This window comes from Polyodon spathula, chromosome 9, assembly GCF_017654505.1.
Source record: "Polyodon spathula isolate WHYD16114869_AA chromosome 9, ASM1765450v1, whole genome shotgun sequence".
In the NCBI taxonomy this organism is placed as follows: domain Eukaryota; kingdom Metazoa; phylum Chordata; class Actinopteri; order Acipenseriformes; family Polyodontidae; genus Polyodon; species Polyodon spathula.
In genome coordinates this window covers 33859260-33879297 of record NC_054542.1, presented here as the reverse complement: position 1 = coordinate 33879297, position 20038 = coordinate 33859260, and the positions used below count along the sequence as shown (strand labels likewise).

The 20038-nt window shown below is 35.7% G+C and overlaps 1 non-coding gene and 1 pseudogene across 1 annotated transcript; one reads left to right on the top strand and one right to left on the bottom strand.

Moving 5' to 3' along the window:
* The first annotated feature begins 5894 nt into the window (after positions 1 to 5894).
* LOC121321076 lies at positions 5895 to 16389 on the top strand (annotated as a pseudogene).
* Positions 6100 to 6171, bottom strand: trnad-guc. The gene has a single exon. It is a non-coding gene; the product is annotated as a tRNA-Asp (tRNA).
* Positions 16390 to 20038: the final 3649 nt, after the last annotated feature.

Here is a 20038-nt window from a genome sequence, read left to right as displayed (position 1 = left end):
GCAAAATAAATGATGTTCAAAGACCGATTAGCATTTGTTGTAAAAGATGACATGTATATGTTGTGCTTAATGTCCCCTAGCATTAATCAAATCAGTGTGTTCATCTTTTTTTTTTTTAATTTAATTAAATGGTAATGAGGTTGTGTTGGCTGTGTTGAAAAAAAAAAAAAAAACTCCTGAAGGCATTAGAATCCGACTACATTGTACAAACCAGTGTTCCTAATAGCCCACTAATTAATCCTGTAAGCACCTGGAGGCAAAGAGAATACAACTTCATTATTGTCCTGACCTTAAGTGAGAAGTTGATTACTAATGCTGAATCCTGAAACCTTTTAATTAAGAAACAGTTCCTTGTGTACTGTCTAAATTATTTAGTGTGTTTATCCATGAATATTTTTTATATGGTTTCTGATTACTATATCATAAATAAAACAGACAAAATGTATTGAAACTTGTGCAGTAATACCCTAAAACAAACATGGATTGCACATGCCATGTTGGATAGGATAGACGAATTTTAACAATTAAGGTTATAGAATGTGTTGCAAGTACTTGCTATATTTGCAAATTCAGTAATGATCACAAATGCATTGTTGCAGAAACATGTTTTGACTCCTTGTAATGGTGACTGCCAAAACTAATACCACCTTTAGTAATTGTAGCTAATAAAATAATTCCATACATTTTCTCTACCATGCATAGCCGTTCTCAATGTGCAGTTTTGAAAGAAACACATGATACCTGATGCCACACAAGGTTAAAGAAATTATTGCTTGCAAGCCATCCTTTTTAAATTGCATTTGCAAAGACTATAATTTTTGTATTCGCCCTATGTTCGCATGGGTTTGCTCTGGGTACTCTGGTTTCCTCCCATAGTCCAAAGACATGCTGGCTAGGTGGATTGGCCTCTCTAAATTGCCCCTTAGTTGCCCTGCGACCCTCTATAGGATTAAGCGGTTACAGATAATGGACTGATGGATGGATCACTTTTGTAACTCTCTTTAATGTATCTTTGTAAATGTGTGGCTGTCCTTATTTGATGAGATCACAGACCACTGATCTGATTCCAAAAAGCTAGTTAAAATCAGCTGGTATAAGGTTTTTTTTTCCTATGCCCCCGCCTATGGAATTTATATCAAGAAAGCCTCCACAATTGAATAATTTAAATCCAGATTGAAGACTTATTAATGTGCTGTAGGTGGAACTGATTATGACCACAAGCTCATCATTGATCTTCTAGGGATGCTTTCTTAAATTAAAAAAAAAAAAAAAAAAAAAAATGAAATTCCATCTGCAAAAGGGGGCTACCTACTAACTTGACATTATGTTAGCTTGTGCACTTTTTAGTTTTTAAAGCATGTGGTATAAACTGACTTACTCCAAAAGTATCCTTTTTTTAATTTTTATATATCTTACCCAGGTGCACAGATACTACAGAAGGAATATAAATGTCTGCACCTGCATGATATACTGTATAAACATTTGTACATTTTTATCAAAATACATATTGAATAGAGAGAGGAAATGACAGATAGCATTAGAATTGTTCTGGTTCGGAGACATGGTATTAGAAGGGAATTGTGGTGGGACTACAGCAGTACTGAAAATTGGTAGCCTTCTGAGTATGTTACCAATTTGTACTACAGCTCTTAATCTGTGCAGTTGGCAGGTGATGTGAATTTCACTTTGTATAATAGAGAATAGGTGCACAGTTTGTAATGTTGATTCATTGCATTCCTTTATACTACCAATAGTGATTTGCCAGCTGCCATTACCTTTTCCAATAAGCATATTTCTTTTTTCTGTAACAGACTGCCATTTGGCTATAGTTAAAATAACTGAACTTTATTTTAGTACGAGAATGTGTGTATTTCTGTCAGTTGTATGATGTATAATACATCAAAGAAAAGCCTAAAACAACGTTTTAAACATATTCTAAATCATTAAGCATTCCATGAATTGAAAATCCATGGGCTTAAAAAACAATAATTAATGGGGATCTTTTTCTGGCTGTCCAGTCATAGGGTGCAGGAATTAAATGTCATTATTTTAAAATGGAATAACTCTGGGATAATTATGGATCTAAATGAGTGAGGAAGACAATGACTGGCTAAACTGCCTTAAAATAAAGACATTTAAATGAAACTAGTATTATTACCATCATGTTTTCCTTTAGGGATAAGGGATAAATGAGATGGGGCAAGATTAAGAAGTCTTCACCCATCAATGCCAGCAAGAGTTTCAGCCTCACAAAAACACTCTACAAATATTTTTTAAAATCTCTTCAGTTTTTAATCTCCAGCACAAAGCCCTGCGTGTAATAATGTTAAGAATTCTTACCTTACATATTCTTCGGAGCAGTAATGGAACAAGCCATGAACGTGGTTCTGACTGCTACTGCTCCTGCTTGGAAATGAACTGAACAAATTCTATAATAGCAGAATATCTTTGAACAGACTGTCTACCAATGCTGTCTACTAACTATCTGTCTAGCAGGCAGTACCATGGGGACGTGACGCTAGCACCCGCATGCCTCTGGTTGCCTGGTGGGGACGCCAGACGAAGCTCTAAATTCGGTACACACAATCAATTTGTGTAAATTAGGTATTATACCAGCTAAATGGGTACAGTTGGAGGGTATGAGATTGCTATTTCTTGTTCCCTAATGAGTGATTGGCCTGCCAAACAGCAGAATTGGCAGCTGTCATTTTATATGTTGGTATTGGTATCTGTGAGGCACCCTCCTTAAAGTTTCAAAATTGTTCACTTTGTTTTGGTAACAGGAGTTGGTGAGGGGGAACAACACACAACCCTACAGGACATTTTAAAGTATCATTGTTTTTAAAAGGAGTTTAACTTCTTCCTAGTTAAACAACTGTATTTTATTTGTCTGATATTATCAGGAAAAAAAATACATATAAATGTATTGCATGAACCTCCTTTGTTGGTTGTTGAATACAATGCACCTTCTAAACATCCATATGAATGTATTAAACCATAGAAAGTTATAATTCAGCTTACCTTGCATGATAGTCCTCATACAACCATTTTAGAAATCAGAATAACAGTATTCATATCGAATATCACTAACATGTCTTGCTATCGTTGTTAATGTACAATTAGGAAATATAACTACATCAGCCAGTGCTGAAAAAGAATGGACAAGGATAGTGCTTTGGTTACATAATCTGGACGTACAATGCAACAATGTTTCTGTGCACTTATTTTTATATAAACGAGAGCTTTGAAACTCTGGTTTTCTGTACAAAGGTTATTTTTCTTTATACTTATAGATGCATGATCTGTGAAAGTCTAAGCATGGTTTTAAATGATACTTTTATCTTGTAACGAGTGCAGTAATTTAAACCACAATTCAAAATACAAATATCCCATTGCAAAGGACATACAATATAAATACAAATATTTAAAAGTAAAATATGATATCTGTGTAAGAAGACAAAGTGTGATTATAGCACCATATGTAGACCTCACCAAATTGACCTAAACTGTAGTCAGGCCTTATTATGGCACAGCGGAAAATGGGGCTCATTGACTTTAAACTGAACTTAAGATATAACTTTATAATAAGCATTCTCATTTAAAATGTATTTATTGACGTGAGAAATACAATAAATTTGTACTTCAATGAAACTGTCACTTAAAGTGCGGTCTCTGCATTTTTCTGTTTGAAAACACTAACCCTTTTATTAGGGCGGCCCTGTTTATCATATACCGCACTGTGACATAATGAGAACAGTTATTGTTGTTCTCATTCCACCAGATATTCTTCTGAGAGAAACTAGCCCACAATGCTTCACCTATGAGCTTCAGTGCACAACGCAAGACCAATGTATCCCAATAATTCGCCTTGATAACACTTCTGTGATGTATTTCTGATTAAATAGTTTGTAAGCATGGAAATGATCTAAGCAAAAAACAAAACAATATAGGCTGTATTAAGGTGACTTATTTTGTGTATACCTTTTGTTTCGGCCCTTGTGCTTTGTTTCTTTATTTTGTTTGATAAATACAAATGTGCAACAGCACCACTGAACTGCAGCTTCTGTCTCTGGGTCTGCTTCCTGCTAGCCTTTTACAGACAATCACTGATAAACACACATGCGATTTAAAATATTATTTTTCTGAGTAAAACAGGTTTAAAAGGCACTGAATAGCAAAAGGACATCAATACTGCATCTCTAGCCAAGCCCCACCCCTTGTTCACTGTATTTTTCAGATATCTCTTTATAGACGTGCATACTGATAAATCCTCTCCTGATCACACGTTTTATCACCAAACTCCTCAATAAAGCGATCCAAGTCATTATTTTATTACTTTAACATCTCAAAAAGCTCTGCAAATGTCCATGATATTCTTTGAGCGCTGGATGAGGAAGCAGCTATCTTCTTTGTTTGTGTCCGTGTTATCTCTGTGGTCCACGGGCTATGTGTATTGCTCAGCTCATGTGTATTTTCGGCTTCATTCGGCTCCTATCGGTCTCACTCAGCCATTGAAAGATTTTCTCTGCTTTTTCCGGAGAAAAAAACTGGTACTAGAGACCAGTGCTTGAAGTCTTTTTGATGATTTCAGACAGGGTCTGACATTGGACTGAAAGGGGAAAATTGTAATGTTGGACCTGGTGCGACATAGGACCACAAAGGGTTAAAAAGAACAAAACAGCACAGGGTTCTTATGATTGCCACTCCTTGTGATTATCACAGTGGGAAGAAATGTTTTTAAAAAAAAAGATTCCCTTTATTTTACTGTGCAGGGTATCATTTGTGACTGATTTATGATTTCTCCTTTTACAACTACAAGAAGCATGACTATCATCAGGGGGGGTAACTGAATTTATTACTAGAAGCTAATATCATATTCTGAGATTCATTTTGCAGGATTAGAACTTTGAGAGGCATCTCTTTGATTTCTGTGGGTGGAATCTCTGGTTTAGGCAATCAATATTTCTTCTTGGATGTTTTCTTAGGGGTTTCAAACATAAAAGTGCCAAACACAAGATTCAGGGAGATACAAGGATTATTCCTTAACAATGAGACAAAAAGCTGATTAAACAGGAATCACACTAACATAACTTCAGCAGGGGGCAATATACATGCTTAGCAAAAAAGCTAAACTGAAAAATGCATCTTTAGTGGCATTCCATTAATGTTGTTTTGAAATACATATTCTTACCAATTATAAGCATTAGACTAGCAGTAATGTCACTGTCTCTGCTTTTCTTTTTCTGAAGATCAGTTGGCCCTTTGCTTCAGTGTGGGATGTGTACATACATAAAACGTTGGTACTGGTACTGTACTTACATACTTTGTTCAAGATCACCCCAATCAGAACTGCAACAGACCATGATACCAAAAGCAAATCTACCAGTTTTTTAGAAGTGCATTTGTATATGAAATGTTTCCATGTATATCCTGGATTAACACTAAAAGAAAAGAACCACCCAGTTTCTCACCATGATAAAAGGGCATCCAGTAACAATGTTAATTGCTGTATTTATTTTTTTTGTCCCTCACTCAGTATACATGTCCAAGACAAAACAGTCACAGGAAGTTACGAACGAGAGGTGGCCATTTGGCCCCTCTCTGCTGTAAAGCGATTTGTGATGGTGGTCCACTATGAAAGGCTATCTAAAAATAAATATATTCTTATATTATTATTATTGTTCCCCTAATTCGACACACTATGATCCCAACCTCAGTCAAAACACAATGCTGATAAAGTTAAGTTGTTTTAAAAGTTCACATGGATTTAAAAAAAAAAAAAATAAAAAAAATTCAATACATTTAAGTAGTAATAGCTTTCTTTTTTTTTTTTTTTTTATTAAGTGTGCTAAAAACAGTTTGGGCATCTTAGGTTAGATTAATCATATCGGGTTATGCTACAGTAAGTATCAGCTCTTATGAGTACTGATACGATAGAACAAGAGCTACAGCGTTTACGGAATAATATTAAATGATGAATCAAGTAATTAACATTGAAAATATAATACAAGATACATTATATTTAATAATACCAAAAAATAGATATACCCACCCTTTATTTTAAATAAAATATAATAAAAAAAAAAAAAACACACACATCTCCCCGACGGGGAATTGAACCCCGGTCTCCCGCGTGACAGGCGGGGATACTGACCACTATACTATCGAGGATTAGTTATTAGTGAAGAACAGTTATTACTCTACAAAGCACTGATGATATTTCAGATGCGGCGTTGACTGATTTTTACCTGTAAGCATGATGTTCTTGATAGCTGTCGGGTCACATGACGGCTGTCCCTATCCCCTCTATTCCAGCTTATTTCAACAATGTAGAAGAGTGTTATTTGAGTTACGAGTTGCGGTGTGTCGAACCCATGCAATCGCTGGTTGTCTTTGGTTAACCCTCACATGTTCAGGACATTGAACTCGGAGAGGAAGTAACCTAAGCAGCAATACCAGCCGCAAGTCTTACCGACCACTAACTGTACTTACTTTTAGGTAAAAGTTTTAGTTTATTAAGTCCTGTCATATTACCACTGTAGTGATAGTCAGTAAAATGAAAGCAACCAAACCATTTCATGTTTTCCCCCAGAACTTTAATTGGGTCATTATTTCAGTATGGCAGATATGACACTGTTCCTTTAGTATAATAGTGTATAATTAAATTAAATGACTCCATAAATTGCACCTGCAGTGCACAGCACTTATTTACACTTACATTTAGTTATATTTTAAAACTAGAACACTACAGAAAGGACCTGCAACCTGCTATAGAAATAGTAACTTGTGTTAAACGCCATCCTTTCAGATAGCATGTTATACTTAATAATGGAAGTACATGATTACCTGAAATCCAGTTATTTCATTAGTTATAAACATTTTAATACTATTTATTTTCTACTAGTGACTTATGGTGTCTATATTTTTTTTGTTTCTGCAGATTTAACTACCTCTTTGTTGGTGGATTGCACCCAATTGGTTTTCATGTGCTGAACATTGCCCTTCACTGTGTTATTTCCGTATTAATTATTAATGTGTTTGCAATATTGATTGGTGGCCTGGCTTATGATGGAAAGGGGAAAAGGCTTAGTCAGGCTCCAAAGGCATCGTTTCTGGCTGCTTTGCTGTTTGGCAGTGCATCCAGTTCACACAGAAAGTGTAAGTAGAACCCTAGACACACATAGCATGGTGTCCTTCCACTCTGAACCATAGGAGGGTTTCTTTTAAGGCAGTAATGACACATCTTCACTTTTACTGGATGCAGAAGTTTAAATATACATTAAAGAAAAATGCACTATGCAGTATGTATGGATTGGAAATAACTAGTTATTAAAAAAATTCTAATCATTCAAATGCATGTGTGCCAAGGCTAACTAAGTGTCTGGTAGGAACAGTCAGATCTAAATTGAACCAGCAATCAGTAAATAGGACCCACCCCCCATATTTTTTTTTTACAGTATTGCAATTTCTTCCCGGATTTGAACAAGTTGTGTTTTTATTTTTAAAGGTAGCTGGGATTGTTGGCAGAGCAGATCACTTATGTGCCCTTTTCTTTCAGTTGTCCTTAATCAGCTATGTAAAGCTTTTTATGGAAGTAAGTACAACTTATAAGATATGTTAGATATTTGAATAAACTTTGAAGGACTGCTTTATATCCACTTGGTTTCTGGATTGAGGAACTGTTGACTGAAGGTAGTCCAGCTCTTGAGCTGTAAGTCTTTGTTTATGGAGTGGAGCTATGGCTGAAAGTTAGTGATATCTGTTTTTATTACAACTTTTGTGTACTTTTTTGTTTAGAATTTGTTGATGCTCATCTTCAGAAATCTTAAGCCATATTTGTTTCTTTCTATATGCAAAGGTTTAGCAGCGAAGCATGAGCATGTCAAAGGTCAGATCCATTGCTATGAAAATATACCATTGCTACGAATGATTGCTATATATATATATATATTATATATATATATATCAATATATATGTATATCTATAATATATATATATAACTTTTTTGTAATGAGGTAATAAAGAAGACAAGTTTTCAATACCATGGATACTTTTCAGCATTCTATTGTGTGCAGTGGCTATGCTTTGCAAAGAGCAGGGCATCACAGTGTTGGTATGTATATTATTTATATCAGGGTATTCTCTGAATAAAAGGTTTAAGCAATCATTTTGAATATAGTAACCATACCTGTCGCTGCTCATATTTTGCAAAAATCTCTTCTTTTTTCTTTTCACTGTCTCATCCACTAAGGTGTAAATGCTACAATTGATATTCTTATGATCTGTAAAGTCAACGTCTTAAAACGGAACCAGAGGCTGCTTCATAAAGGCAAACCATCAGAAGTAAGGGTATTTTATTAAACCTGTTTGGTGTGTGTTTGTGTGTGTACACACACACATATATATACGGTATGTGTGATATATATATATATATATATATATATATATATATATATATATATATATATATATATATATATATATATATATATATATATATATATATATATACACACACACACACCCACACATATACATACAGAAATACATATATATACTAGACTAGACTACTATATAAATGACAAATGTTAAACCGAGAAGGTATGTGACTACAAAATATGGTAACATAATTTCCAACAATTATTTTAACAAGTAGAAAAAGTAGAAAATGTATGTATCATAAATACCAATTTTATAGGTTGTATTATTTAAATAGGAGTAATAGTAGAGATATGTTATATCATTGCAAATGTATTCCATCTCCATCCTGCTTTTTTTTCTGCAGAATAATGAATTATTAAAAAGAGGATTCCTCACAAGAATGGGACTTCTAACGCTTGGGGGATCAAGCCTGTTGTATATCAGGTGGAGGATCATGGGTACTGGACCCCCTGCCTTTACTGAAGTAGATAACCCAGACTCCTTTGCAGACAGTATACTTGAGCAAGTAAGTGTGCAGGGGGAGGGAAGGGGTCTTTGGTTTAAAGTGAAATTATATACCAAAGTATTTTGAAATTCAAGGTACACCAGTGACCCAGTGGACTTATTATTACCATCACTTTTGCTGCATTTCAAACAGCAAATAACAGACAGCTGAGGAAATGCTATTATTTAAAAATCTGCAGTTTTGCTTTTAGATTTGTGCACTTTCATATTCAGTAACCCACACTGTCTTTGATTGGCAGACTGTGAACTATAATTACTACTACTCTCTCAATGCATGGCTGCTGCTGTGTCCCTGGTGGCTGTGTTTTGATTGGTCAATGGGCTGTGTACCACTTATTAAATCAGTCAATGACTGCAGAATAATCTCGTTGGTGGTTCTCTGGATCTGCTTGATTGGCTTAAGCCAGGCTTTGTGCTCAAAGAACAGCCATAAAAGAAGGTAAGGGATGAGGGTGGTTTTGCAGATATAGCATGTGATCAAGACTGCAGGAGAAGGCAATCTTCATAATGTACCTGAGAGCAAATAAATCTTGTGCAGCAAGGGGAGGTGGTATTATAAATCATTAGGTCTCTATACAGCAAATCAAAACCCAGTTTCCTGAAGATTCCAGTACGTCTTATGGTAAACTTCCCTTCCCTTTTACGTTACTCTCTCAATGCAAAGTATTAAGATATATATATATATATATATATATATATATATATATATATATATTATATATATATATATATATTTATAGAAAAATATTTTATCTTTATCTAGTTTAGTGCTTTTCCTCTCTTTGTCACATAGGACCATTGTAATAACTTTGCAGCCTTGTGTTTTCTAACAAGTCATTTAAAAGTTGCTTATTTGATACTGTTTACAGAACAGTCATATTTGGACTTGTACTGCTGGTCGTCACCTTTCTTCCTGCAAGCAACTTGTTTTTGGGGTGTGCGTGTGGGGGTTTGTTATAGCGGAGAGAGTCCTTTACCTTTCAAGCGCAGGATACTGTATAATTGTTACTTATGGAATCAGCGGTTTGTGCTACCAGTTCAAAAACTACAAGGTAGCTATATCATTACCAGACTGTATTTCTACTACAGAAACCCAGTATAATAATGATTTTCCCCCCTTGATTTTACCAATGCTTTTTCCTCTTGCCGTTGTGCGGCAGTCCTGGGTCTCTTGTGTGTGTCTGTGAATGTGATTCGCTGCATTCTCCACAGTAGCCAGTGGACGTCTGAAGAACAGCTGTTCAAAAGTGCTCTCTCTGTCTGTCCCCTTAATGCGAAAGTAAGCAGAACCTACTGTAACTCTCCCCTATAAGGAAGGCTTAGTGGTGGCATACATACTCTAGACTAAGTAGTTGTACTTAATTGTTAAGGATCCAGATATCCAAATGGGATTGGCTCCAACATTCTTTATCACTTTACCACCAAGTTATTTATCAGCAAGTAGTCGAATCTGGGGATATACAGGGTGAGGAAGCTGTCTGCATCACACAATTTAGTTTGTTATGCTTTATTCACACAATGGATCGTTTAAGCCATGGTAATCTAGGGATTTTTCTGATAGTGGTATTTTTGTATTTGCAGTTGTAGTTTACTTGCTGTTTTACTTTTCATATCTGTAAGATCATTATAGTCCAGTGAATGTAAAATTTACAAGAAATTAATTACGGTACCTTTGCTTTTTCCCCGTGTTGCTAAACAATGCTGAATGAAATTTGTAATCACACATCTTGGGTCATACATAAATGAACTGGGCAATACATAAAAAAAAGGATTGCAGTATATCCTGATTATGCTCCCTCCTGCAACAATGCTGTTTTTCTTTTCCCACAATATGCCACTCATTTCAATCAGAACACCAACATTGTTGCAGGACGGAGCATGAACTGGATACATTGCAATGTATAGATGAAAAAATCACTTTCATCTGGTAAACGTTTCCAAGTAAAAGCTGAAAAAAGTTATTCCTCAGTTTATTTACCTAGGAATAAAAAATACAAAAAATAAAAGCTATCAGGAATATGTTGAAAAAAATTGCTGCTGATATGTGCACCACCGGATAAAGCAAAGTAATGTGTTTCTTGTAAACACTGCTACAGCTATAATCTAGGAGTTTATCTATGTACAGATTCATGTTATTTTATACACTACAACCTAGACTGCCCCAATACTTGTTGGAGACTATATGTGTTTGCTCAAATGTTTGATCTGGAGTTATATTTGTCTAAAGGCAATGGTTTACTTACCCCACAGGATGTCCACCTGTAATACAATGTTTTTTACAGGTTCTTTACAATGTTGGCAAAAACCTAGCAGACCAGGGCAATCAAACATCTGCAATCAAATACTACAGGGAAGCTGTGAGGTACACTTCATGAAATATTCAAATGTTTCAGATTTAATACAAAAAATCTATATACTTATTGATGGACAATGTGTAATTAAAAAAGTAGCCTAGAGCATAACCCTAAAGGATGTTAAGTATTAGAGGTGTTACATATTCATTCATAATCATGGGCATGGTTTGGGAATTTCATCTATTTTATTTTGACATATCCGTACCCCATTTCCTCAGTATATTATGCATTTTATCATTGTACAAACCCCTTAAATGTACATTTTATCATTTAAAACAATTCCTTCTCTGAAAAGACAAATATTATGAACAAAACACATTTTGATATTCATGAAATTGCTCTAGACTGGTGTTTACTGATAAAGACATGATTTTCAGTATTTATTTTATTCATAAAAACACATACACTGTAGGACCCACTGTGTCAAAACATTCTGCTGAAGTAATTTTCTTATCCTTTTTATTTTGAACTAAAAACATCTCCCCCTTTAGGTTAAATCCTCAATATGTTCATGCCATGAACAATCTCGGAAACATCTTAAAAGAAAGGAATGAGTTGCTTGAAGCTGAGCAATTGCTCTCCAGAGCTGTGCAAATACAGTAGGTGGCAATTATTTTTAACTAAACTGAAAAAGTGTATTTTTTATTACCAGTTATAACAGTTCTTATTACAAGATGCATGTAGACTTGCTGGATACTGTAAAACGAGAACATTTTACGAGCAAGAAATGTTGGCTAATTTCGTGTTTATTAAAAATCTGCAAAATTAATGTGCCATGAAATATATTATTTATACATGTGCTGTACATTAAAAGAAAAAGAAGCACAGACATTTATTACAGCAAAAATGGACCTTGAAGGCCATTAGCGGAATTAAGTTGCTGCAGAAAAATCCTGTTTTACAGTAGTGGTTTGTAGTTGATCAGTGTAGGAAAGAAAATTAAAAGTTGTATTTCATGATCTCAAATTCATTGTACTTTTTTTTGTCAAAGGCCTGACTTTGCCGCTGCCTGGATGAATTTGGGCATTTTACAAAACAGCTTAAAAAAGTTTGAGGAAGCTGAAAACAGTTACTGAAATGCGATTAAATTCAGAAAAAAATATCCTGACTGCTACTACAATCTTGGGGGGGGGGGGGGGGGGGGGGGGTTATGGACATGCTTTTTATATCTTTTCAAATCGCTTGTTTAGTACCTAAAATATTGATCACCTAATAAAATTCTATTTTTTACACTTACATATACTAGTTAACTAGCTAATAATATGTTAAGTCTGGCAATTATCCTGTATATCTTTTTAGTGTTGTCACTATAAAAGAGTAGGTTTTCAGTATGCAAACTTGAACCAGCATGTGGATGCTCTCAATGCTTGGAGAAATGCAACAGTTCTGAAACCTGATCACAGTCTGGCTTGGAACAACATGGTTATACTCTTGGATAGTACAGGTACCTTGCATGTTACAATACCGTTTTAACACTGTCAAAGGCACTAGCTGACACAAAACTGGTATGCTTAGCAAATGTCTTGTACAACAGAAAGGGGATATGTACCACTGGCTTTGTAGTAAAACACCTTCTTGTTAAAGCGGCTACTTATGAGTAAAATGAGTTACTCTGCCCCCTACAGTTCATGTACTGCAGGACACCATGCACCGTCTACAATGGCCCCTTCTTTCTAATTAATCAATGAACCTTTTTCACAAATGCTTGGACGAATTCTAATTGAAATGACTTCCATTCACAGTTACAGCTAGAAACACCATATTACAAATATCAAAACTTCTCTTTTTTGTGCTTTTTTTTCCCCCGTTATTATTTTACATTTCTGTTGAAGGTGGTACATTCTGATTTTGTAAGACAAGATGCAAACAGAGAAGGTCATTAGACTGTGGAGGCAAGAATCAGCAATGCTTGAAATTTATGTATTAAAAGAATTGAATGTAGTTTTAAAGGGAATCTTCCCTGCAGTGTGGAGAATGGTGAGAATGATTCTGATGCAGCAGTGTTTACTTTCCAAAACCAAGGCAGGCCCGTTGTCCCCGGAGTGACTTAGAATTATCTTTATTACACAGTCTATCTTGGCAACGGCAGTTGTTTTTCCACCTGGATTTTCACCATTCTGTGTATTTATTTTACAGAAACTTCTCTAACTCAATTAGAAGGCAACAACTAAGAATTATAATTATTTTTAAGTCCCATCCTAACAAAACAAAGCTGAGCAAGCAATATGTAAATTGCCATAAAACAAAATGAACCATATGTGTTCAGAAATATAAAGGGTGTAGTCTCTCTATTGTTTTTTTAAAAGTTTTTTTGCCTGTGTAGAAGCTATTTGCAGTTCCTGAATATGTTATCGGTATGTCAGAAGTGCCATGTGGATACAAGAAGCAAATCTGTGTGAAATTATCGATTACATTTGCACGTTCCTGTTTTTGCTAGAGTAGCAGAAGCGTGCATATCTGGCTCCCAGTGAAGAGGTGGAAAGCAAGTTTCAAGCAAACTAAAATGCCTTTCAAAGCCTAGTCATCTTTGTGATGAAGTAACATTCACAGACAAAACGATGTGAGAACGTAAAGTAGTATAACAGACATCAAAGAGTTATATTCAACAGAACCTGATTGCAGGACACTTAAATTAGTTATGCGCTTGACTGTAGCAATGTGATATGCTCAGGGGTGGTTGGTTCCATGGCACTGCATATTTTTGACATTCAGATCAATAAATCAGCATCCTGTGTTCTGCGCTCTTATTAGGAATCTAAACCATTCTTCCGTGTGTAGTGAAGAAAGCTTCTAACCTACATCCATAAGGTGTGAATTCCATACTGTTTTACATTTTATTGTGGTTAGAATGTGTTCATCAGTTATTGTCTGAGCTAGGTGACTCATCGTAGATCATTACAATCTTAGGACTTTAGGTAAATTTCTGAAATGTTGCATGTAGACTTGTTACAAGAATGAATTCCATGATTAGCTGAGATATTAAAGGTTATATATTTCACTATGCATTGTTTTGGTAGTTTAACAAGGTATTCTATATGCGTATATCATGGGAACTACTTTTTTTTTTTTATTCTCATGAAGATAATTTAGCCCAAGCTGAGATGATTGGCAAGGAATCCTTAAAACTACTTCCTAAGGATCACACCATCATGTTTTCCTTAGCCTACGTGCTTGGGAAATTGAAGAAATACAAGGTATTGTGTATAAACAGTATTCTGATAATCTAGATATCCTAAAACTGTGCCCCAGACCTTATGTAATTTAAATCCTATATTGTGTTATTATTTGCAGTGATTCTTTGGTTTACATTAGTTGCATTAGCCGTTGAGTAGCATTATGTTCATTTATGAAGTTGTATTTAAAACAAACTAAATATTGATAGGGTAAAATTTTCTAAAAGACCAAAGCGTAGATACAAATTCCTTGTCTTGTTTTTTGACACTGTTAGGAGCACTGAAAGGTGTGACTAATACATAATAACACTTTTTTTTTTTTGTATTAAGGAGTCTGAAGGCTTGTTTCATACTGTGCTGAAAATCAACCCACATATAGCCAGTTACCATGGCAATTTAGGTAAGCTCATTCTTTAGCCATGTCACTACACCAGTAAATTAACAAATCATTTTGCTTTTCCTAATTTTCTAGGCAGCTTTTGTGCATTTGTAAGCTGTTGGTATGTAAATCGGTCATGTTAAAGTGGTTGAAGTGGATAACTACACTCTCCAGGTAAAATGGCCAAGGGAGGGCAAGACTACCAGCAGTAGAGCTGCCATCACAAAAAGGGTGTGCCTTTTAGGTAATGACGGTGTTACAGTATCAGTGCATAACTGCATTAGAGTACAATATATAGTGGATCTAATATAACATTCAGAAAGCTTTCAATTGAATGCATAGACAGTTGTATTTTGGTTTCGGGAATATGGATTTCCAAGGAACTGATTTGAGAAATTGAAGAAAAACATCTACACAAATATCTTTTTATGGTATGAAGTGAATATTGAGAAAGGGATTTATTTGAGAAGTGTTTTGCTATGAAATACACACTGCTTTGACTGTTTGTATTACTTTCTGTGTTGCTGGTATAGTATTGGATTGCTGTCAGATATATAGCCAATAGTAACCTTCTTATGATGTTACAGCTGTGCTCTACCATCGCTGGGGAAAACTTGACTTGGCCAAGAAACACTATGAGCTCTCTTTAAAACTTGACCCTGCAGCAACAGGGACCAAGGAGAACTATACCATGCTAACACGAAAACTGGAACAGCTGCACAAGAAGGGCACTGCTTGATAACACAATACCACACAACTAATGCATGACGCAAATACTTCATTTAAGCTTTTCTTTTTACTGTCTATAAAGTTGTCATTCTTAAAGAAAAAAAAATGACACTTGAAATTGTCCACTTAAATTCCAAGAGAGTTATTCCCCAGCTGTATTGAATGATGAATGACAATAAAAACAGGAACAAAACTCCATATTTGTAGCTACTATGTAACACTCCACACATAACCCACCAATGCCTTCATTTCATTAATGGGTTTGTAAAGTTTGTTGGGGAGAGATACAAAAAAATTTCACCATGTATTGCACATAGATAAAAATCATAAGAAATGAATTTGTATGTTCTTTAAATCTTTGAGAGTTTAAAATGATTTATTTTAGATTTTAAAAATGAGAAATAGGAGTTCTCTGGTTTTGGCTATTGTAATTCTCCATCTAAGCCACACTAATCGCTAACTCACTGGTCAATGTGACACCAGCCAGTGTTTAGAACATTATATCTGATCAGAACAAAAAATTCATGAAATGTACCAAATCTTAAGCACATCCATATTGATAAAATGTTGTACTATTTCTTGTTATTAAATGCAAGCACAATTTGATTGACAACTTGATTATGCATCTGTGGTATCAAAGATTTATTTATTGGACTTATTTTCTACAGCATAAGAATGACCTTTCAGATGTAACCACTCTTTTACAGAAGTGGCATGGTGGCTCAGTGTGGAACACCATATGATGGTTGACTGCCACATACATTATATATTGATTCTGCTGAAGTTTACACAATTTAGTGTTTTTTTTATTTTTTTATCTCGTGCTTTTATTTTAAGCATTTGTGAAAAAAAAAGATAGTGTACATTTTCTTATGTACTAACGAAATATAAAATTTCCAGATACCATTATATGTACTATTTTTTCTTTTTTTTTAACAGTACAGTCTAAGTTATAAAACGTGTATTTTATTTTTTTTACATGTGTTTGATGTTAATTTGGGTTTTGCAGGCTGCACATGTTTTAAACAGGTGCTTTAAAAGAATGGACACCTACAGCTACACCTAGAATTTGAGGATTGAGATATAATGAAACAAGATAGACAGATAGACAGACAGACATACACACACACACACACACATGCACAGTGGTTTGGAGAAATATTCACCCCCTACCAATAATGTCACATTTTGTTGAATTGTAAATAATGTGTGCAGTTTTTCAAACAAACTTTTTTTATTCAAAGCTGTAGTGGTTAAACTGAACACTATTATATGAGGAGGAAGTTAAATGTCAGCATAACTTGCAAAGAAAATGTATAAAATGAAATTTACTGGCTGCATAAGCATTCAGCCCCTTAAGTCAGTACTTGGTAGAAGCACCTTTTGCAGCAATTACTGCTATGAGTCTTTCTGGATAGGTCTCTACTAGCTTTGCACAGTAGGGTGGTGAAATTTTGCAGTATCATCTACATACGGTGGCCCTGAAGTGCAAAATACAAACACAAACTACATCACACACAAACTCAAAGCCACAACAAAAAAAAAATCACAGCACACACAAACACAAAGCCACACTGGAAATGAAAGCCACATCAGAAATGATAATAATAATAACTTACACACTTGTTTACATTTATATCGTTTGGTCTGTTAGCTTGTGATTATTTATTAGGGTTGTAGTTAGTGTATTGTAACAGCGGGTCAGGCGGGACTGACAACTGGGGCCGTGGGGGACTTATATTGTAAATAATTGTAAGTCTATGCTTAAAAGTGTCGTTGGTTCTCTTTATCGCTCTCTCTCTCTCTCTCTATGTCACTCAGCTTTCTCCACCGAACAGCGTGCACAGGCTGCGGCTTAATAAAGTTGGCCCCACCCCTCTCCGCATTCAACCAGGCAGGCGTCAAAGTGCTGCTTAATGATGGACTTCACTGTGGTGAGAGGGATAATCAGCGCCTTTGAAATGTTCTTGTACCCTTCTCCTGCTCTGTGCGTCTCTACCACTTTATCCCTGACTTGTTTCAAAAGCTCATTGGTCTTCAAGGTTGCTTTGTTGGATCACTATGCGAGTTGCAGCTTGAATGTCTTTATATACAGGAGGGAAATTATCTAAGTTAAACCACTTTGAGTACACACTAAATCATTTCACTAATTTTGTGACCTTTCAAACAAATCATTTGCACCTGAGCTGATTTAGAGCTGCAGTAGCAAAGGAGTGAATACTTATGCAACTGAGATTAATCTGTTTTTCTCTGTAAATCGTACTTATTTATATTCTATATGCATTTTTAACTTTATCAATGTGGAGTAGTTTGTGTAGCTTCTACATGTAAAGTCTAATTTAAAAGCGTCGTGGAGTACGCTCTGGTGCCAACAAAATGTTAAAATTGCACGGGGTGAATACTTCTGCAAACCACTGTGTGTGTGTGTGTGTGTGTGTGTGTGTGTGTGTGTGTGTGTGTGTGTGTGTGTGTGTGTGTGTGTGTGTGTGTGTGTGTGTGTGTGTGTGTGTGTGTGTGTGTGTGTGTGTGTGTATAGCTACTTTGAGGTGTGGTTGGGATAGTAGTTGAACCTCTTATAACTTATTTTACATATGAAGAATTATGTATGGCAAACAATAATATTCAGATGTTTTATTTAAAATCATGTAATCAAATAAATTGCAAAATGATATCACAAAGGTCTACTGGAAGCCAGAATAGTACTACGGTATTTCATGTTAGATTTCAGACAAAAAGTGAGTCCAATAAAAGGTATCGCATTTCCTCTTTATCTATCATCACTGGCCTGATACGGCTGCCATTTCATCTATCAGCGACATGTTAGATTTCGATATGTAATTTTATCAATTTGTCATTTTTATGTTCAGTATATAGAAAACTACGATGCAAGATGTAATTCAATATGTAAGCATTATGGCACGACAGGGTGTTGGTTATACTCTAATATTCACATGCCCCCGGGTGCGTTATAAGTCATGAGGTGAAGCCCTGTGGTTTAACTGCCTGGGGGTGTGGATGGAATGGCCTTGTTCACATTTAAACTTTCTCTGCAGCACCATTCAATCAGCATGCCTCGGTCTGGGCGATTCATAAACATTTTGACAATCATAAACAATACGTGCAGTATGTGTTACGGTAACGTTGTACTCGGGATAAATCCCAGCAATGCCTCCAAAAAAGATGTAACACTTGTCTCACTTACCCCTACACAAACAGGTCTGGCACCTGTCAATAAGGGCCCTGGATTCGTTTCTATAATCAAACACTATTGCAGGCCTAAATCGTGGCTAAGGTGCGTTGTAGCCAAGAAATAAACAAAACGGTCCCCTTCGCAAGCTTCATTGAGAACAGTTACGCTTGCTAGTTTAAAACAAAATGGTGGAAATTCACAAGTAAGAATGGCTTCTCCCGACTGTAGCTCTCGGTTGTTTGCGGTCTCTAGATCACGCTAAACCTCACAGTTGCTGCAGTCTACCTCCCTCCCTCTCCCTCTCCCTCTCCCTCTCCCTCTCTCTCTCTCTGGAAACATGGCACACGAGATCCAGCTGCTTCTCAATTTCTTTGTTTAATTTGCAATCTAGATACTGTCTTTTTACTTTTGTTTCAAGCATGTATTAACGGTGCTTGAACTTAAACTTCGCAATATGTTATTTTAGAGGGCTCGCAAAACCGCTAGCCCGACGTTGCGGGACAACCAAAAAAATCTGTCGAACAACGTTTTTTTTTTTGGCTGCTTGCCCGACGTACAATCCAATTTTTTACTCTATAACAAGATAACGTTCTGTGCTTTAATAAAACAGCGGTTTCTCAATCGAAATTCAGCTCACAGATCATCCCTGTAAAACACATTTAGAGGGATCAATGTTTTTCATCGGTAAGGCTGGAGTGATTTCCGGGGTGACGTACACGTACACATTGCTTGTGACCAAATCCCACGAGGATTGCCCCGTGTAACACCCCTGACAACACAAGCAATCCTAGCTAGTCAGCGCGCAGGTGGTAAATGTCACAAGACTGTGTCCACTCCGGTGAAACGATGGGTAAAATGGACACTGCGACAGCCAAAGTATATACTTTTATATTGAAGGCTATGATTTTTTAAACAAAGTTACAGACTAGAATTACAAGCTACTGTACTCTGCTCACCAAGATTCACATGTGGTTATCTTCTTGTTACCTTTATTAAATCGTTAACGTTATTTCCCAACCCAGGTAAAAAAAAAAAAAAAAAAAAAAAAAAAAAATCAAATATGATAGTTATTATCACGGACAGAGATTTAGCATGTTGCATGTTGACATCGCTTTTTTTTTTTAATTTCTTTAATATGATTAATAACATGTACCGGTAATTTTATTTTAAATGTATGGCGCTTGCTTGTAACGTACAGTACCGAGTGCAGCAACAGGCTCGGGTCCAAACCAAAAGCAGAGTGTAGATACACTATTTACATCCTCG